Source organism: Chiloscyllium plagiosum, unplaced genomic scaffold, assembly GCF_037043375.1.
Source record: "Chiloscyllium plagiosum isolate Xiang-an unplaced genomic scaffold, Cpla_swu_hap1 HiC_scaffold_35, whole genome shotgun sequence".
NCBI lineage: Eukaryota > Metazoa > Chordata > Chondrichthyes > Orectolobiformes > Hemiscylliidae > Chiloscyllium > Chiloscyllium plagiosum.
The window spans coordinates 32,342,139-32,359,182 of NW_028270173.1; the positions used below are offsets into that span (position 1 = coordinate 32,342,139).

The 17,044-nt window shown below is 49.0% G+C and overlaps 1 protein-coding gene across 1 annotated transcript in view; it reads left to right on the plus strand.

Moving 5' to 3' along the window:
- LOC122541335 (torsin-4A-like) overlaps positions 1-17,044 on the plus strand; it is a 75,525-nt gene that overhangs the window by 26,063 nt on the left and 32,418 nt on the right. The gene's annotated exons all lie outside the window — the stretch shown is intronic.

Sequence of the window (17,044 nt, forward strand, 5' to 3'; positions counted from 1 at the left end):
GGCTGGGCACGCCATCCAACACGAGACCGCCACCCCCCCACCCCCAGAACAGGTGCTCCACTCCCTGCTCCGAAAGGGCAGGCGAGCCCCAGGTGGGGCAGAGGAAGCCCTTCAGGGAAGTGTGGCATTCCCACAGACACCTGGGAATCACTGGGCCGAGACCGTCCCAGAGTGGGGGAGGAGTGTCCTGGATAGCGTGGAGAACCTCGAGACTTGCCGTTGGGAAAACGCGGAAGCTGGGGAGCAAACAGGGGAAGGAGCGGGCTGCCACACCCACACCACACCCACCATCTACCCCTTCCCATGACCACCTTCTGCCCCCAGGGCAACAGAGCCTGCGGTAGGCCCATCGGTCTGCACAGCCACCTACCGACTCCCCCTGAGAGTGGGAGAGAGTCCGTCCCATCTGTGAGGGACCACCGATGATGATGACCATTATTCTGAAATAGCTGAACCTGAAAATTAGAAATATGAAAGCGCTTCCTTATGTTGAGCATTTGTGTTGAAAGGATTCCCGAAATTGGTTCATTGCAAGACCTGAGATGCCAGGCCTATTTTTCTTTCGGCGAAAGTGAGGACTGCAGATGCTGGAGATTAGAGCCGAGAGTATGGCGCTGGAAAGGTACATCAGGCCAGGCAGCATCCGAGGAGCAGGAGAGTCGACATTCCGAGCTCTTCATTCCTGATGACGGGCTTTTGCCTGAAATATCGATTCGCCTGCTCCTTGAATGCTGCCTGACCTGCTGTGCTTTTCCAGCGCCAAACTCTCAACTCTATTTTTTTTTGGTTTGGAAATAGGACTCGATCTGTTTACGATATCTGGTCGGCATGGACGGGTTGGACCAAAGCATCTGTTTCCAAAGGGTTATTCCAGTTCCAATCTGTTCCTCTCCATTGACACTGCCTGACCTGTTCAGTGTTATCGCATTTTCCGTCTTGCATTTCAAATTCAAAGTTTGGGAGAAGATTTGTAGCTCGGGTGCTCGTTGTTGTGGTTCTGTTCGCCGAGCTGGGAATTTGTGTTGCAGACATTTCGTCCCCTGTCTAGGTGACATCCTCAGTGCTTGGGAGCCTCCTGTGAAGCGCTTCTGTGATGTTTCCACTACAAATGCCGGAGGAAAGATCACAGAAGCGCTTCGCAGGAGGCTCCCAAGCACTGAGGATGTCACCCAGACAGGGGACGAAACGTCTGCAACACAAATTCCCAGCTCGGCGAACACAACCACAACATTTCAAATATATCCAAGAATCATGGCAGTTTTGTTTTGGATCAGAGCTTCCTTGATTTTTTTTTTTCTTTTGCGTTGCTGAATTGCTCCTGGAGAAGGGAAACTGATACAGTCCAATGCAACGTCAGTCCACCCGAGCACCGGCAGAGAGGGAAATCTCGAAACAGTCACTTGAACTTTGAAATATCTGAACAGGTTAATTAGCAAATATACCTTCTCCTTCCTAGGGTCAGAAGGTGCGGAATCGGCGTGGGTAGGGTTGAGGAACCACATGTAAAAAAGAACCTCATTAGGGTTATGTACAGGCCATCTCGCAACAGTCAGGATGTGGGGCAGAAAATAAATCAGGAGATAGAAAAGGCATGCAAGAAAGGCATTATGACAATCATCATGATGGACTTCAGCTTGCAGGCCGACTAGGAAAACCAAGATGTTTTTGACACAGAGTGGTTCGTGTGTGGAATGAACTTTGAAAGGAAGTGGTGGATGCAGGTACAGTTGCAACATCTAAAAACCACTTGGATAAGTAGTGAATAAGAAATGTTTGGAGGGTTGTGGGCCAAGTGCAGGCAGGTAGGACTAGTTTAATTTGGGATCATGGTTGGGATGGACTGGTTGGTCCAAAGGGTCTGTTTCGGTGCTGTGTGACTCAACAAAGGGATTTGTGGAATGTCTACAACAAAGCATTTTGGAGCAGCTTGTGGCAGAGTCCATTAGGGACTAGGCAATCCCAGGTTTGATGATGTGCACTGAGGTAGAGTTGATTAGGGAGCTTAAGGTGAAGGAACCCATAGGGTGGCACAGCGGCTCAGTGGTTAGCACTGCTGCCTCACAGCGTCAGGGACCTAGGTTTGATTCCAGCCTTGGGCGACTGTCTGTGTGGAGTTTGCACATTCTCCCCGTGTCTGTATGGATTTCCTCTGGGTGCTCCGGTTTCCTCCCACAGTCCAAAGATGTGCAGGTTGGGGTGGATTGGCCATGCTAAATTGTCCAAGGATGTGCAGACTAGATGGGTTAGCCACGGGAAAGGTAGAGTTATGGAATGGTGGTGGGGGGGGGGGGGGGGGTGAATCTGGATGGGATGTTGGCCAGAGGATCAGTGTGGACGTATTGGGCTGAATGGCCTGTTTCCACACTGTGGGGATTCTATCCTCATACAATAGAATTCTCCCTGGAGATTGAGGGAGATACGCCAATCAGACGTGATGGTATCACAATTGAGTAAAGGTCACTACAAAGATGTGAGGGAGGAACTGGCCAGAGTGAATTGGAGGGGAGCCCAGCAGGTCGAGTAGGAATGGTTACAGTTTCTGGGAGTAATTTAGGAGGAATAGCAGGGATTCAGCCCAAGGAAGAAGAATCATACTGAGGGAAGGACAAGTCAACCATGGGGACACAAGGGGAAGAGGGGGAACAGAAAGCGCACAATGTGCTGAAGATTAACGGGCAGATATACGGCACGGATGGAACACGGTGTGGGAAAGTGCGAGGTGATCCACTTTGGTCGGAAAAATAAAGGTGCAGACCTATTTCTAAAGGGGGAAAGCCTTCGAAAATCTGAAACACCAGGACACTTGGAAGACCTGGTTCAGGATTCTCTTGAGGTTAACCTGCAGATTCGTTTGGTGGTTAGGAAGGCAAATGCAATGTCAGCGTTCATTTTGAGAGGGTTGGAATATAAGAGCCGGGGATGTACTGCTGAGGCCGTATAAGGAGAAGGTGAGGTCTGCAGATGCTGGAGATCAGGTTTTGTGAAGGGCAGGTCGTGCCTCACAAACCTTATTGAATTCTTTGAGAAGGTGACTAAGGAGGTGGACGAGGGGAAAGTGGTAGATGTGGTGTATATGGATTTTAGTAAGGCGTTTGATAAGGTTCCCCATGGTAGACTACTGCAAAAAGTACGGAGGTATGGCATTGAGGGTGAGTTGGAGGTTTGGATTAGGAGTTGGCTGGCTGGAAGAAGACAGAGGGTAGTAGTTGATGGCAAAGGTTCATCTTGGAGTGCCGTCACTAGCGGTGTTCCGCAAGGATCTGTTTTGGGGCCATTGCTGTTTGTCATTTTTATAAATGACCTGGAGGAGGGGTTAGAAGGTTGGGTGAGCAAGTTTGCGGATGATATGAAAGTCGGAGGAGTTGTAGACAATGAGGAAGGATGTGGCAGGTTACAGCGGGATATAGATAAGCTGCAGAGCTGGGCAGAAAGGTGGCAAATGGAGTTCAATGTAGCTAAGTGTGAGGTGATTCACTTTGGTAAGAGTAACAAAAAGATGGGGTACTGGGCTAATGGTCGGATATTTGGTAGTGTGGATGAGCAGAGGGATCTTGGTGTCCATGTACACAGATCTCTGAAAGTTGCCACCCAGGTAAATAGTGCGGTGAAGAAGGCATATGGCGTACTGGCTTTTATTGGTAGAGGAATTGAGTTCCGGAGTACTGAGGTCATGTTGCAGTTGTATAAGACTCTGGTGCGGCCACATCTGGAGTATTGTGTGCAGTTTTGGTCGCCATACTATAGGAAGGATGTGGAGGCACTGGAACGGGTGCAGAGGAGGTTTACCAGGATGTTGCCTGGTATGGTAGAAAGATCGTATGAGGATCGCTGAGGCACTTGGGGTTGTTTTCATTGGAGAAAAGAAGGTTTAGGGGTGACTTGATAGAGGTGTACAAGATGATTAGGGGTTTAGATAGGGTCGACAGTGAGAATCTTTTTCCACGTATGGAGTCAGCTATTACAAGGGGGCATAGCTTTAAATTAAGGGGTGGTAGGTATAGGACAGATGTTAGGGGTAGGTTCTTTACTCAGCGAGTCGTGAGTTCATGGAATGCCCTGCCAGTAGCAGTGGTGGACTCTCCCTCTTTATGGGCATTTAAGCGGGCATTGGATAGGCATATGGAGGATAGTGGGCTAGTGTAGGTTAGGTGGGCTTGGATCGGCACAACATCGAGGGACAAAGGGCCTGTACTGCGCTGTATTTGTCTATGTTCTATGTTCTATCTTCTATCAGAGTTGAGAGCGTGGTGCTGGAAAAGCACAGCATCCGAGGAGGAGGAGAATCGAAGGCTGTGTAAGGCCGTGGAGGCCGAGTCGTTGAGTGCATTTGAGGCAGAGATAGATAAGTTCTTGACTAGTAAGGGGATCGAGGGTTACGGGGAGAAGGCAGGACAGTGGGTTAAGAATCAGATCAGCCATGATCGAATGGTGGAGCAGACTCAATGGGCTGAATGGCCTAAATCTTATGGTATTAACACTGAAGGGTATCTCGAGGAAACTCATCAACTTTTGTGGTGCAGTGTTAGTTTCCATCCCTCTGCACCAGAAAGCCTGGGTACCAGGCCCACTTGCTGTAGAAGTGTATTATAACATTTCTGAACCTGTTGATGAACAAATCTCTCTCAATGCCGCAGTTCATTCTGGCTGGGTCATTGTTCTGTGACCACCCCTGTGGGTAAATGGCTCTGTTTAAATACAGACTCCAACCTGCTCTCGTCCACACTGGAAGAGTGAAGTAATCGCTGACAAAGTCACTTCCTAAAAAGAAATTCGGACTGCATGCACAATGGGGTTAGCAACCGGCTGTGTGAAAAACCAGACAGAATGACAGCTTTTGGGGAAGTAAGACTTGTGGCCAGGAATCAGGCCTCGCAGATGTACTCCTTCCCCTGATATGCATTTATTAAGACCAGTGCTTGAAGTTAGAGTCCTAGAGTCATTGAGATGTACAACACAGAAACAGGCCCTTCGGCCCAACTTGGCCACGCTGACCACTTATCCTAACCTAATCTAGTCCCATTAGCCAACGCTTGGTCCATATCCCTGTAAACCCTCCCTTTTCATGTGCCCATCCAATGCCTTTTAAATGTTGCAATTGTACCAGCCTCCACCACTGCCTCTGGCATTTCACTCCATACACACATCACCCTCTTTCCCCTCTCACCTTAAACCTCTGCCCTCTAGTTCTGGACTCCCCCATCCCGAGGAGGAGACTTTGTCTATTCACCCAATCCATGCTCCTCATAACTTTATAAACCTCTATTCGGTCACCCCTCAGCCTCCGACACTCCAAGGAAAACAGCCCCAGCCTATTCAGCCTCTCCCCATAGCTCGAACCCTCCAACCCTGGCAACATCCTTGTAAATATTTTCTGAACCCTTTCAAGTTTCACATCATCAAAAAGTATCTTCCAAAAAGAAACTGGAAATATACGTGATAAGGAAAATGTTGCAGGCCCAGAGAAATAAGCTGCAGTGGAAGTGGGGTCAATGGGCTCATTCTTTCAAACAGCTTGCCTCGATGGGCTGAATAGACTTCTTCTGCATTGTATCATTTACTGATTCCACCTCATCCAGGAAGGAGATGGGTCCCTTGCATTGACACCATCTATGGACGTTTCAGGGAACTTCTGCAGGATCCAGGCCTTCCCGGTTTCGTTAGGCAAGTGTTTTTCTTTTGAGGTTCCACTCTGGCATAGCCCACGATGACATCTCATGGAATGGTGGAACAGGTCAGGTGGAAGTGCCCGCTGTTGCCAGGGCTCTGTGAGGTTCACACCAGCCATGCCACGTTGAACCCCCTCAGCTCCACAGCAGATGTTGCGAAGCCGGGAACTGCCCTTCCGGCTGTGTTCTGGCGCCTTTTATGTGACCAGGAATGGAAAATGAGCTGTTCCATTCACCCCCAGCTTCACCTGGAGGTGCTGGTGTGAATAGGGATGTGGAAAGTGCCATCTCACTGACTGGAAAAAGAGGTCGCACCATCAGCTTGGATTTAGTAAAGGGAGTCTGGAGGGTGATGCAGTGGTTTGGGTCGAGGTTTGTCCCGAGCAACTCCGTGACTCCATGCTCTACGGGCTGTTCCCCGGGGGACACACCGAGACAAACATCGACTGTGCCTGGAGGACCTTCAGCAAGGAGTTGACCCCTGACCGAGTGTTGCAGACTGGCACATCCCAAGGTCCAGGACTATGTGCTGAGGGATGTGCTGAATCTTGGGGCAGCTGCTGCCAAGGGGCAGTGGGGAAAGACCACCATCTGGGGCCTTCCTGGTGAAGGTAAGTGGGGGCTTCGTTCAGTTATTGGATTCTCCTGTTGCCTCAAATACATGAAAATATTTGTTACGACTCGAGGTAAACCCTCCTGCTTAATTTAAACCAGCAACACAGAAAAAATTTACCCCACGCAGTAATCTGTGAAAATTCGAGAGGCCAAGAACTATTTAAAGTACAAATTAATAATTTAATTGCTTAATGTATAACAGAGAATAGTTATTTACAGCTCCTTTCTCTAACCTATCTTCTACTTTCCCGTCTATAATACTAGTCCGATAAAACCACCCGATTAAGATTTCCTGAAAAAATTAAATTCTCAAAACCAACTAGCTATTCGGATCTATTTGATTCTATTTGGATTTTCCTCTTAGGGTCACAGGTCACGGATCGATAAAGGTACCTTTAAGAGAGCTATTCTCCAGTCAGTCCGCAAATGCTGGTGCCTTGGCAGTTCTCCTCCCAATTGTTCAGTTTTCCACGGTATTATACCCCCAAAGCATCGGATTGAGATGTTGGATTTTTAGATTGTCAAAATATGAAATTCAAACTGGATTGGAGTTTGACATTTTTCAGGGTATAATTTAAACTGATTGGCCAAATTCGAATTATTTTTTGGTGTCTCCAGGCAACCAGCTAATCAAGTTGTTCAAGCAAATGTTACATTATATCCTGTTCAGAAGACTTGGTGCTGTGTCAGGTAGTTCTGCTAGCTTTCAACCCTCTTAAAGGTGCAGTACACCCACATCCTCTTAACATATTGGCATTGTGTGTATAAGAGAGTTGGATAGAGTCATGGTCCAATGATTTTATTTTGCTAATTTGATAAGCAACTGTACAGAACTGATCTGAATTTGTGACAATATGTATATATACAATTTTTAAAATTGAATCAAGTATAATTTTGGAATAAAAAAAGACAGAGTTAGCAACCCAGGCCAATGCAGTGTTGGGAGTGACGTGTAAAACAATTTGTAACACAGTCTGAACAGGTCAAGGGTAAGTGCTAGAAACTCTGTGCGTCTGCTACCCCATGTTCACACAACCACCGCTAACTCTAGCACTGACACTACACCCTCACCTCCCCCAGTCCCATGATCGATGATTCCCATTATTCCATTCATCATGTCCACTCAACATTTCATAGCCTTTTCATCCTCCCAACCAGTAATCCACCCTACTGAGACAATGCTGTCACTTTAACAGCTTGTTTGGTCCTGGTATTTATTTTGTAAAGAGAGGTTGTAAGGCAGAAGTACCGAGCTGGCTAGTTAAGATCCCTGGAGTGAACAGCCTGGGAGGCCTTGGGTTCTTGTTAAACAGCCTGAATGGTTGTGGCCAGCTCTCTCAGATTAGGACCTGTGTGTTTTGGTTTTTACAATAGCTTTTGGGGGCTCAACAGAGTTGGAAGCCTCAGTCAATGTCTCCTGGCTGCTGTTCTCTCTGAGTCTTCTCTTCACAATATTTCCTCCTGGATTAGAGAACTGCATGTGAGAATCTGTGTCAGAGTTTTCCTTTCTTTGCGAAGGGGTGTGTTTATGGAATGTTACTGTCCTGGAACAGTTAATGAATAATGGGGACTGTGTCTACTACTCTGTTAGGTTTATCAATACAGTTAAGTTTGATTAGATTAGATTCCCTACAGTGTGAAACAGGCCCTTCGGCCCAACAAGTCCACACCGACCCTTTGAAGAGTAACCCACCCATGGCCCATTTCCCTCTGACTAATGCACCTAACACTACGGGCAATTTAGCATGGCCAATTCACCTAACCTGCACACCTTTGGACTGTGGGAGGAAACCGGAGTGCCCGGAGGAAACCCACGGAGACACGGGGAGAATGTGCAAACTCCACACAGACAGTCACCCGAGGCTGGAATTGAACCCTGGTCCCTGGCGCTGTGAGGCAGCAGTGCTAACCACTGAGCCACTGTGCCGCCCCCTTTAGTTATCCTAAACTCCTCTATCGTTGGTTGTATCTTATCTACAGTGTGTAAATAGATTGTGTTTTGCTTCACATCGAGTAATTTGACCAGTCGCATTGCCTCCAGAACAGGCAATTTACATTTGCTTTAATAATAAATAAAGTTAGGGTCAAGGCTACCTCCTTAATATATTTGAGGAGGTCTGGTCTGGTCCAGAACAGGAGCCTCAGGCCTTCCTACATGCTCATTGAGCACGTCTCATTCCTGCTCCTGTATCATAACTCACTGCACCTTCACCCACTTCCATCAAACTCAATCGCTCCCTTGCTCTCATTGCCTCCTGCTCCCAACACAGGAGCTTTCTCAGTTGAATCCAGCTCAGCAGAACTTGCCAGGCTACCCCCACACAGCTGTGGGTAAAAGAGTGACAGAGGGAGGTCACAGGCTTGGCCATTTGCCACAAATTGCCCTCAGCCTCAGCTTGAGTAGGCAGCCTGACCCCTCCTTCCACCAACCTGCGACTCACCCCCTCCCTGTAAAATGGGAGAGAGGTCGGGCCAGTTGACCTGTATTTACCAACCTGCCCAGCTTCAAAAGCGGCGGCTGAGAAATACATGATCCAGCAACTCACCTTCTCCCCATCGCTCCCTCGGTAGGTTTCTGAAACTGGTTGTTACATATCGCTCCCTTTAGTAAGTGTAAATATCACACACCATGCTTTTTCTATCTCTGGTGTGACTGGAACTGCGTACAGTTCTAGTCGCCACATCAGCAAGTTCACCAGGGTGCTGCCTGGTCTGGACAGCGCTAGCTATGAAGAGAGGTTGAGTAGATTAAGATTAGTCTCATTAGAAAGGTGGAAGTTGAGGGGGGGAATCTGATTGGGGTTTGCAAAGTCATGAGGGGTATAGACAGGGTGGATAGCAAGAAGCTTTCTCCCAGAGTCAGGGACTCTATTACTAGAGGTCACAAATTCAAGGTGAGAGGGGGAAGTTTAAGGGAGATATGTGTGGAAAGTTCTTTATGCAGATGGTGATGGGTGCCTGGAACATGTTACCAGTGGAGGTGGTAGAGGCAGGAACGATAGAATCATTTAAGATGGATGCATGAATGGGCGGGGAGCAGAGGGAATACTGATTCTTGGAAAACTGGTTTAGGATGGAGGATCTGGATCAGGGCAGGCTTGGAAGGCCAAAGGGCTTGTTCCTGTGCTGTAATTTTCTTTGTACTTTGTTCTTTGAAACAATGATTAACTCAAGTGGACATGCTTTGAGGTAGAAATTAGCCTTGAGAGTATCAAACTGCTGTGTGCTCTACTAAAGTTTACTTCCACAAAATGGCTGGCTCTCGGTTTACGAGTGAGACACACAACAGCAGTCTCCACCCTACATGGGATATCTGGTCGCCATGGACAAGTTGGACCAAAGGGTTTGTTTCGATTAGATTCCCTACAGTGTGGAAACAGGCCCTTCAGCCCGACCAATCCACACTGACCCTCTGAAGAGTAACCCACCCAGACCCATTTTCCTCTGACTAATATATCTAACACTATGTGACTGTGAGAGAAACCCACACAGACACGCGGAGAATGTGCAAACTCCACACAAACAGTCGCCCAAGGCAGGAATCAAACCAGGGACACTGATGCTTTGAGGCAGCAGTGCTAACCACTGAGCCACCATGCCGCCCACCTCCGTGCTGTACATCTCCAAGACTCTATGTGCAGGTTAGGGTGAATTGGACGTGCTAAGTTGTCCATAATGTTCAGTGATGTGTAGGGTAGAAGCATTGGTCAGGCATAAATGTAAGATATTAGGGGAGGGGAGTGGGTTACTCTTTGGTGGGGTCGGGGTGGACTTGGGCTGAATGGCCTGTTTCCACACTGTAGGGATGCTGTGATATGTTACAGCCTACACTCCATAAGAGTGTGATGTGAACTCAGACCTTCTGACCCACAGATAGGGACACAGCACTGCACCACAGGACTTTCTATTTCCTGATTGGTCATTCATGGGATGAGGGCATCGCTGGCTGGGCCAGCATTCATTGCCCATACCCAGAGGGCAATTAAGAGTCAACCACATCGTTGTGGGTCTGGAGTCACATGTAGGCCAGACCAGGTAAGGATGGCAGTTTCCTTCACTAAAGGGCATTTGTGAACTAGATGGATGTTTTCCTGAGAATGCATTCATGGTTAGACATTTAATTGAAGAGACGTTTTATTGAATTTAAATTTCCACAGCCACCATGCCAGGATTGAACCTAGGTCCCTTGAACATTACCCTGGATGAACACTCCAGTGATAACACCACTAGTCCATCACCTCCCCTTAATTCAGTGATTCAGTGTTAACTATTCCCTGGTCATTAAGGTGGAGTCCAGAACTTGAGAGCATAGGGTGAGAGGGGAAAGATATAAAAGGGACCTAAGGGGCAACTGTTTCACGCAGAGGGTGGTGTGTGTATGGAATGAGCTGCCAGAGGAAGTGGTGGGGGCTGGTACAGTTACAGCATTTAAAAAGCATCTGGATGGGGACATGAATAGGAAGGGTTTAGAAGGATATGGGCCAATTGCTGGCAAATGAGACTAGATTAGGTTAGGATATCTGGTCAAGTTGGACTGAAGCGTCTGCTTCCATGCTGTGCATCTCTATGACTCTAACGCTCTGTCTGCAGATGTTTTATTTTGTCAAAGGCATGATTACGTTGAACCATGGTGAAACCACGCAGGGAGCACTGGGCCCAGTTCTGCTCGCCATATTACAATTACAAAGGACGTAGAAGATGTAAAGATAGACGTGGAAGGATCTAGAGAGGTTCTATTTTATCAGAGAAAGCCAAACAGGCTGGGCTTCTCTCTCTAAAAACGGCAAAGTATACTACACACTGGAATCAATGGGAAATTCTGCAGGAACTTCACAAGCCTGAGTCTGGTAAGAATATGGGAGGGATTGAGGTGAACAGTACAGATAAGGGGAAGTTTAATAAAAACAAGAGGGAGTAAGGAGTGAAACTCATGCTGATCGTGTTACGTGAAGAATGTGGGAGACGAGCATGGAATATAATTGCAGTATAGATAAACTGGCCAGTTTGCGTGTTCGTGCACAGTTTTGAAACTATGAAAATGAGTTCAGTGAGGGGTTTAGGACATCGTCAACCTGTCAACTGCCCAGCAGAGGGAGCACAGCCCTTCAGTCGACAGGACTCCTGCAGATTTGTTACTGTTTTCTCCATTGACTGCAGTCACTATCTCCAATTAACCAGTGGCATTATGGGAACTGGATGGACCCCCCACCTCCCCAAGTTGGTCCCATCTAGTGCTCAGCTGGGCAATTCACAAGAACACCAATCCAAGAGATAAAAACCAATGCGAGAGGAGAGGGCGCCGACTGATTGGCAAGACGACTTCAATTGGTGGAGACGTTGCCGTAGAAAAGGCGCGCCGGTACCTGGACGAGAAGCCAAAACAACTGCAGACGCTGGAAATCAGAAACAAAAGCAGAAATTGCTGGAGAAACTCAGCAGGTCTGGCAGCACCTGTGGAGAGAAAAGCACAGTTAACGTTTCACGTCCATGTCCTCAGAAGGATCTGCTTGTGCTCCTTTTTTTTAATTCCCTAGTGGGATGCCGACATTTCTGGCTGGGCCCAGCATTTATTGCCTGTCCCTAGCTGCCCCCTTGAGAAGGTGGGGTGGGGTGGCGGGTGAGCTGCCTTCTTGAACCGCTTTAGTCCACGTGCTGTAGGTAGACCCACAATGTTGTCGGAGAGAGATTTCCGGGATTTTGACACTGAAAGAATGGTGATAGATTTCAGAGTGAGGATGGTAAGTGGCTTGGAGGGGAACTTGCATATTAATATTGATAGACACCCCAGGCCCAACGCTGACTGGAGGCTGCCGTCTTCTGGCGATAGAGGAGCCGGTGTTGGACTGGGGTGTACAGAGTTAAAAATCACCCAACACCAGGTTATAGTCCAACAGGTTTACTTGGAAGTACAAGCTTTTGTCAGGTACTAGTGGGGCTAATTTCTTCTGGCGAATTTGTCTGAGGGCAGATTGTTATCTCAAGAGCTGGAAGTTCCCTTAGCGAAGTCTTGTGTGGCTAACAGTGTAGTGGAAGATATAAAAACAAAGCACATGGCGTTCGGCCAAGCGTAAGCCTTACAATTTTCTTAAAGGCGACATTTCATTCATGGCTGGTGGCTGCTTCCAAATCCCACTGAGGTCGGCCATTTTTAAATGCAGGATGTTGAGACCTTGCGGTGCTCATGTCATGGATGGTCTCCTCTTATTTCTTCACCAGGAGCCGTATTGCCTCAGGAGGCTCTGACAGATGTCCACACGTGTGCTTTTGGCTGCTCCATGTAGTTTATGCCCCCCCACCACAACCTTCCTCCCGCCATCGCAGGTCCTGCGTCTCCCCCTTGGGTAAGACTAGCCCAAGCCGTCCTCCATTCTCTGACAGGGATGACCCACCGTGACCTCTGACCCCTTCCGTGGCTGACGTGTGCCTGCTGTGATTTTTCACTGTTGCGCTTGCCCCGCGGTCCGTGTTGGGACAAGGGAGAGTAAGTTCCTCTCGGCCGGATCTGTGACCGACTGTCTACGCCGCGTGTGTTCCAAAACCCCATTGACCGAAGCGAAGAGAAAGACCTGGAGCATGGGCCATTCGGCCCCTCTGTGCAGCCCATGTGACTAAACCTCGGCTGATGCGTCGGTGAGCCCTAACTCTCCCTCCCTTGCCTGCTCCTACAACCCTCAACTCCCTGGAGAGTCGACCATCTATCGAAGTCGGCCTCTGAATATATTCCATTCACTAGGTGGTGGGGCAAGGGGGAGATATGAAGATTAATAATCTGCAGCAAGAAGAAAATCCTCCTCATTTGCTGTTTAAATGAGAGGATCTTCACTATCAGTATGGTGCCCCCCCACACCCCCCAGTTCTAGACTCCTCCTCCCCTCCTCCATGGAAACATACCCCCTCAGCACTGACCCTCTCACGGCCCCCTGATGTTATTTGATTTAAGTAAGGCCACTGCTCCCAAACTGCAAAACTTTCTTCAAAACACAACACCCTCGTCCCCCAGTCTTCCTGTTAAATGCTTTCTGACCTACCTCCAATGGAAGAAGACTAAAACTGCGCAAAGCCTTTGAAGTGCGGTTGCGCAAATACTCTCTTCTTGTAGCAACGCTTCCCTATTTTTCTACTCTGGAACCAACATGAGGGGATGGCTTTTCCAGTCCCATCCTTCCTACGTGCTTGGAGGCTCGAACCCTCCCCACGATGCTCTCAGGGTGGCTGGGGTCAGCAAGGAAGGGGCCAGTGTCATAGGGTCATGTGACACAGACCCTTTGGTCCAACCAGCCCATGCCGACCATAACCCCAAATTAAACTGGTCCCACCGGCCTGCTCCTGGCCTATATCTCTCCAAGCCTTTCCCATTCATGTACTTCTGTCAGTGCCATTTACATATTGTAACTGTGCCTGCATCCACCACTTCCTCTGGAAGATCATTCCATCCTCTGTGTAAAAAGATTTGCCTTTTTAAAATCTCTCATCTCTCACCTCATTAGTCTTGAAATCCCCCACCCGAGGGAAAGGACAGCCACCATTAACCCCATCTATGTCCCTCGTTATTTTACAAACCGCTATAAGGTCACCTTCTATACTCCAGTAAACGAAGTCCCAGCTTACCCTGCGTTTCTTTATAACTCTAACCTTCCACACATGGCAACATCCTGGTAAATCTCTTCAGAGTCGAGAGCGTGGTGCTGGAAAAGCACAGCAGGTCAGGCAGCATCCGAGGAGCAGGAGCATCGATGTTTCGGGGATGGTCTCTTCATCAGGAATGAGGCTTGTGGGCTTGGGGGTTGCTGAGAGATAAATGGGAGGGGGCTGGGGCTTCGGGGATGGGAGCTGAGACTGTAACAGGTAGATGGAGGTGGGGGAGAGGAGGGTGGAGCGGATCAGTGGGAAAGGCAATGGACAGGTCAAGAGGGTGATGCCAAGTTGGAGGCCTGGGACTGGGATAAGGCGGAGGGAGGGGAAATGGGAAACCGGTGAAGTCCACATTGATGCCCTGGGGTTGGAGGGTTCCAAAACAGAAGCTGAGGCGTTCTTCCTCCTGGTGGTTAGGGTTTGACGATGGAGGAGGCCCAGGACCTGCATGTCCTTGGTGGAGCGGACGGGGGAGTTGAAGTGTTCGGCCGTGGGGCGGTGGGGTTGGTGGGTGTGGGTGTCCCGGAGATATTCCCTGAAATGATCTGCAAGGAGGCATCCTGTCTCCCCGATGTGAGGAGACCACATCGGGTACGACGGAGGCAGTAGATGGCATTGGTGGAGGTACAGGAACGTTTCCGACAGATGTGGAAGGATCCTTTGGGGCCTGGGGAGGAGGTGAAGGGGGGGGCGGGAGGTGTGGGCGCAGGTTTTGCACTTCTTGCGGTGGCAGGGGAAGCATCTGGAGTCCTCACTTTCTCCAAGTGAATCTCTTCTCAACCCGCTCCAGCTCACTGTGCCGCTGTATAGAAAATCTGGAGCAAGATGCAATTGTTTTTGTCAGGGATTGTCTCGAGCAGCTTTGTAGTTTAGAACTCTGCACTCTGCTTCAAGTGGGGGGGGGGGGGGGGGGGGTGGAGAACACCAAATGAACCTGCAGGACCATTAACCTGGTCAAAGATGCTCTTTGGTCTATCCAAGGATTTCTCAATATCCAGGCGTGGGCTGAAAAATGGCAAGTCACATTCACACAAATGACCATCTCCAACAGAGTGGTATCACCATCACTAAGTCCCATGCTATCAACATCCCGGGGGTTTACCATTGACCAGAAATTCAACTGGGTTTGTCATATAAACACAATGGTTACAAGAGCAGGTCAGAGGCCAGGTATTCTACAGCGAGTAACTCACCTCATGACTCCCCAAAGCCTGTCCATCATCTACCAGGCACAAATCAAGAGTGAGATGGAATACTCCCCCCCGCCCCCTGCCTGGATGAGCATAGCTCCGAGGAGCAGGAAAATTGACGTTTCAGGCATAAGGTCGTCATCAACCTATTAAATTCCCAGCTACCTTCTCCCCAGCCTAACCCCCTTCCCATTTATCTCTTTAAACCCCCCGTTCACAAGCCTCATTCCTGATGAAGGGCTTTTGCCCAAAACGCTAATTCTCCTGCTCCTCGGATGCTTGTCTGACCTGCTGTGCTTTTCCAGCACCACTCCCTCGACTCTGATCTCCAGCATCTGCAGTCCTCACCTTCTCCCGAGTGCAGCCCCAACAACACTCGAGAAGCTCGACACTATCCAGGACAAAGCAGCCCTCACTTGATTGGCACCACATCCACAAGCATTCACTCCCTCTACCGCCAACGCTCAGTAGCAGCAGTGTGTACTACCTACAAGATGCACTCCGTAGGGACTCCTTAAACAGCACCTTCCCACTACCACCTCCAAGGACAAAGGCAGCAGATATATGGGAACACCATCTGTTCCAAGTCCCCTTCCAAGTCATTTCCCAGCCTGATTTGGACATTTATAGAACATAGATCAGTACAGTACAGGCCCTTTGGCCCACGATGTGTTAATCTAAGATCAACCTAACCTGCACACCCTTCAACTTACTGCTGTCCATGTGCTTGCCCAGCAGTCGCTTAAGTGTCCCTAATGTCCCTGACTGCTCCCACTGCTGGCAGTGGGTACCCACCAAGCACCCACCACTCTCTGTGTAAAGAATCTACCCCTGACATCTCCCCTATCACCTCCCTCCAATCACCTTAAAATTATGCCCCCTTGTACAGCCATTTCTGCCCTGGGGAAAAGTCTCTGGCTATCTACTCTCTCTGTGCCTCTCACACCTCTATCAAGTCACCTCTCTTCCTTCTTCTCTCCAGGGTGAAAAGCCCGAGTTCACACAACCTCTCTTCGTAAGACAATTCCTTCAGCGTCGCTGGGTCAAAATCCTGGAAATCTTTCCCTAATGGCACTGTGGGTCTACCTCCACCAAATGGACTGCAGCGGTTCAAGAAGGCAGCTCCCCATTGCTTTCACAAGGGTAACTAGGGACAGGGCAATAAATACTGGGCCCAGCCAGTGATGCCCAAATCCCCTGAGTGAATTGAAAAGAAGAGTTGACTCTACATCAAGGCTCCTGCAACACGTGCCAACCTCTCCCCGATCCATCCCAGCAGATGATTAATCTGCCATGGACTAAAGTGCTTAGAGGTAGGAAGGCACAAAGGTCAATACTGAACACCCTCTCTCTCCATTATGTGTAGCCCAGTCATAAGAAATAGGAGCAGGAGCAGATAGGATAAATAGACAAGGTCTTTTCCCTGAGGTGGGAGAGTCCAGAGCTAGAGGGCATAGGTTTAGGGTGAGAGGGGAAAGGTATAAAAGGGACCTAAGGGGCAAAGTTTTCACACAGAGGGTGGTACGTGTATGGAATGAGCTGCCAGAGGAAGTGGTGGAGGCTGGTACAATTACAGCATTTAAGAGGCATTTGGATGGGTACATGGATAGGAAGGGTTTGGAGGGATATGGGCCGGGTGCTGGCAGGTGGGACTAGATCAGGTTAAGATGTCTGGCCGACATGGACGGGTTGGGTCGAAGGGTATGTTTCTGTGCTGTACGTGTCTGTGACTCTATGAGTCAGCCGTTCAGCCCCTCAAACCTGTGCTGCCATTCGATAAGAACATTGTCGATGTGCGTGGGCCTGAACTCTTTTGTGCAGACTCCCACAGCCCCCAACTCTCCGTTATCTCAATAATCTATCCACATCCCTTTGTAGTACTTTCCGAGAACAAGCCTTCACTGAGGGGGAGAATTCCAGGCCCTCTCTACCCCCCCTCCC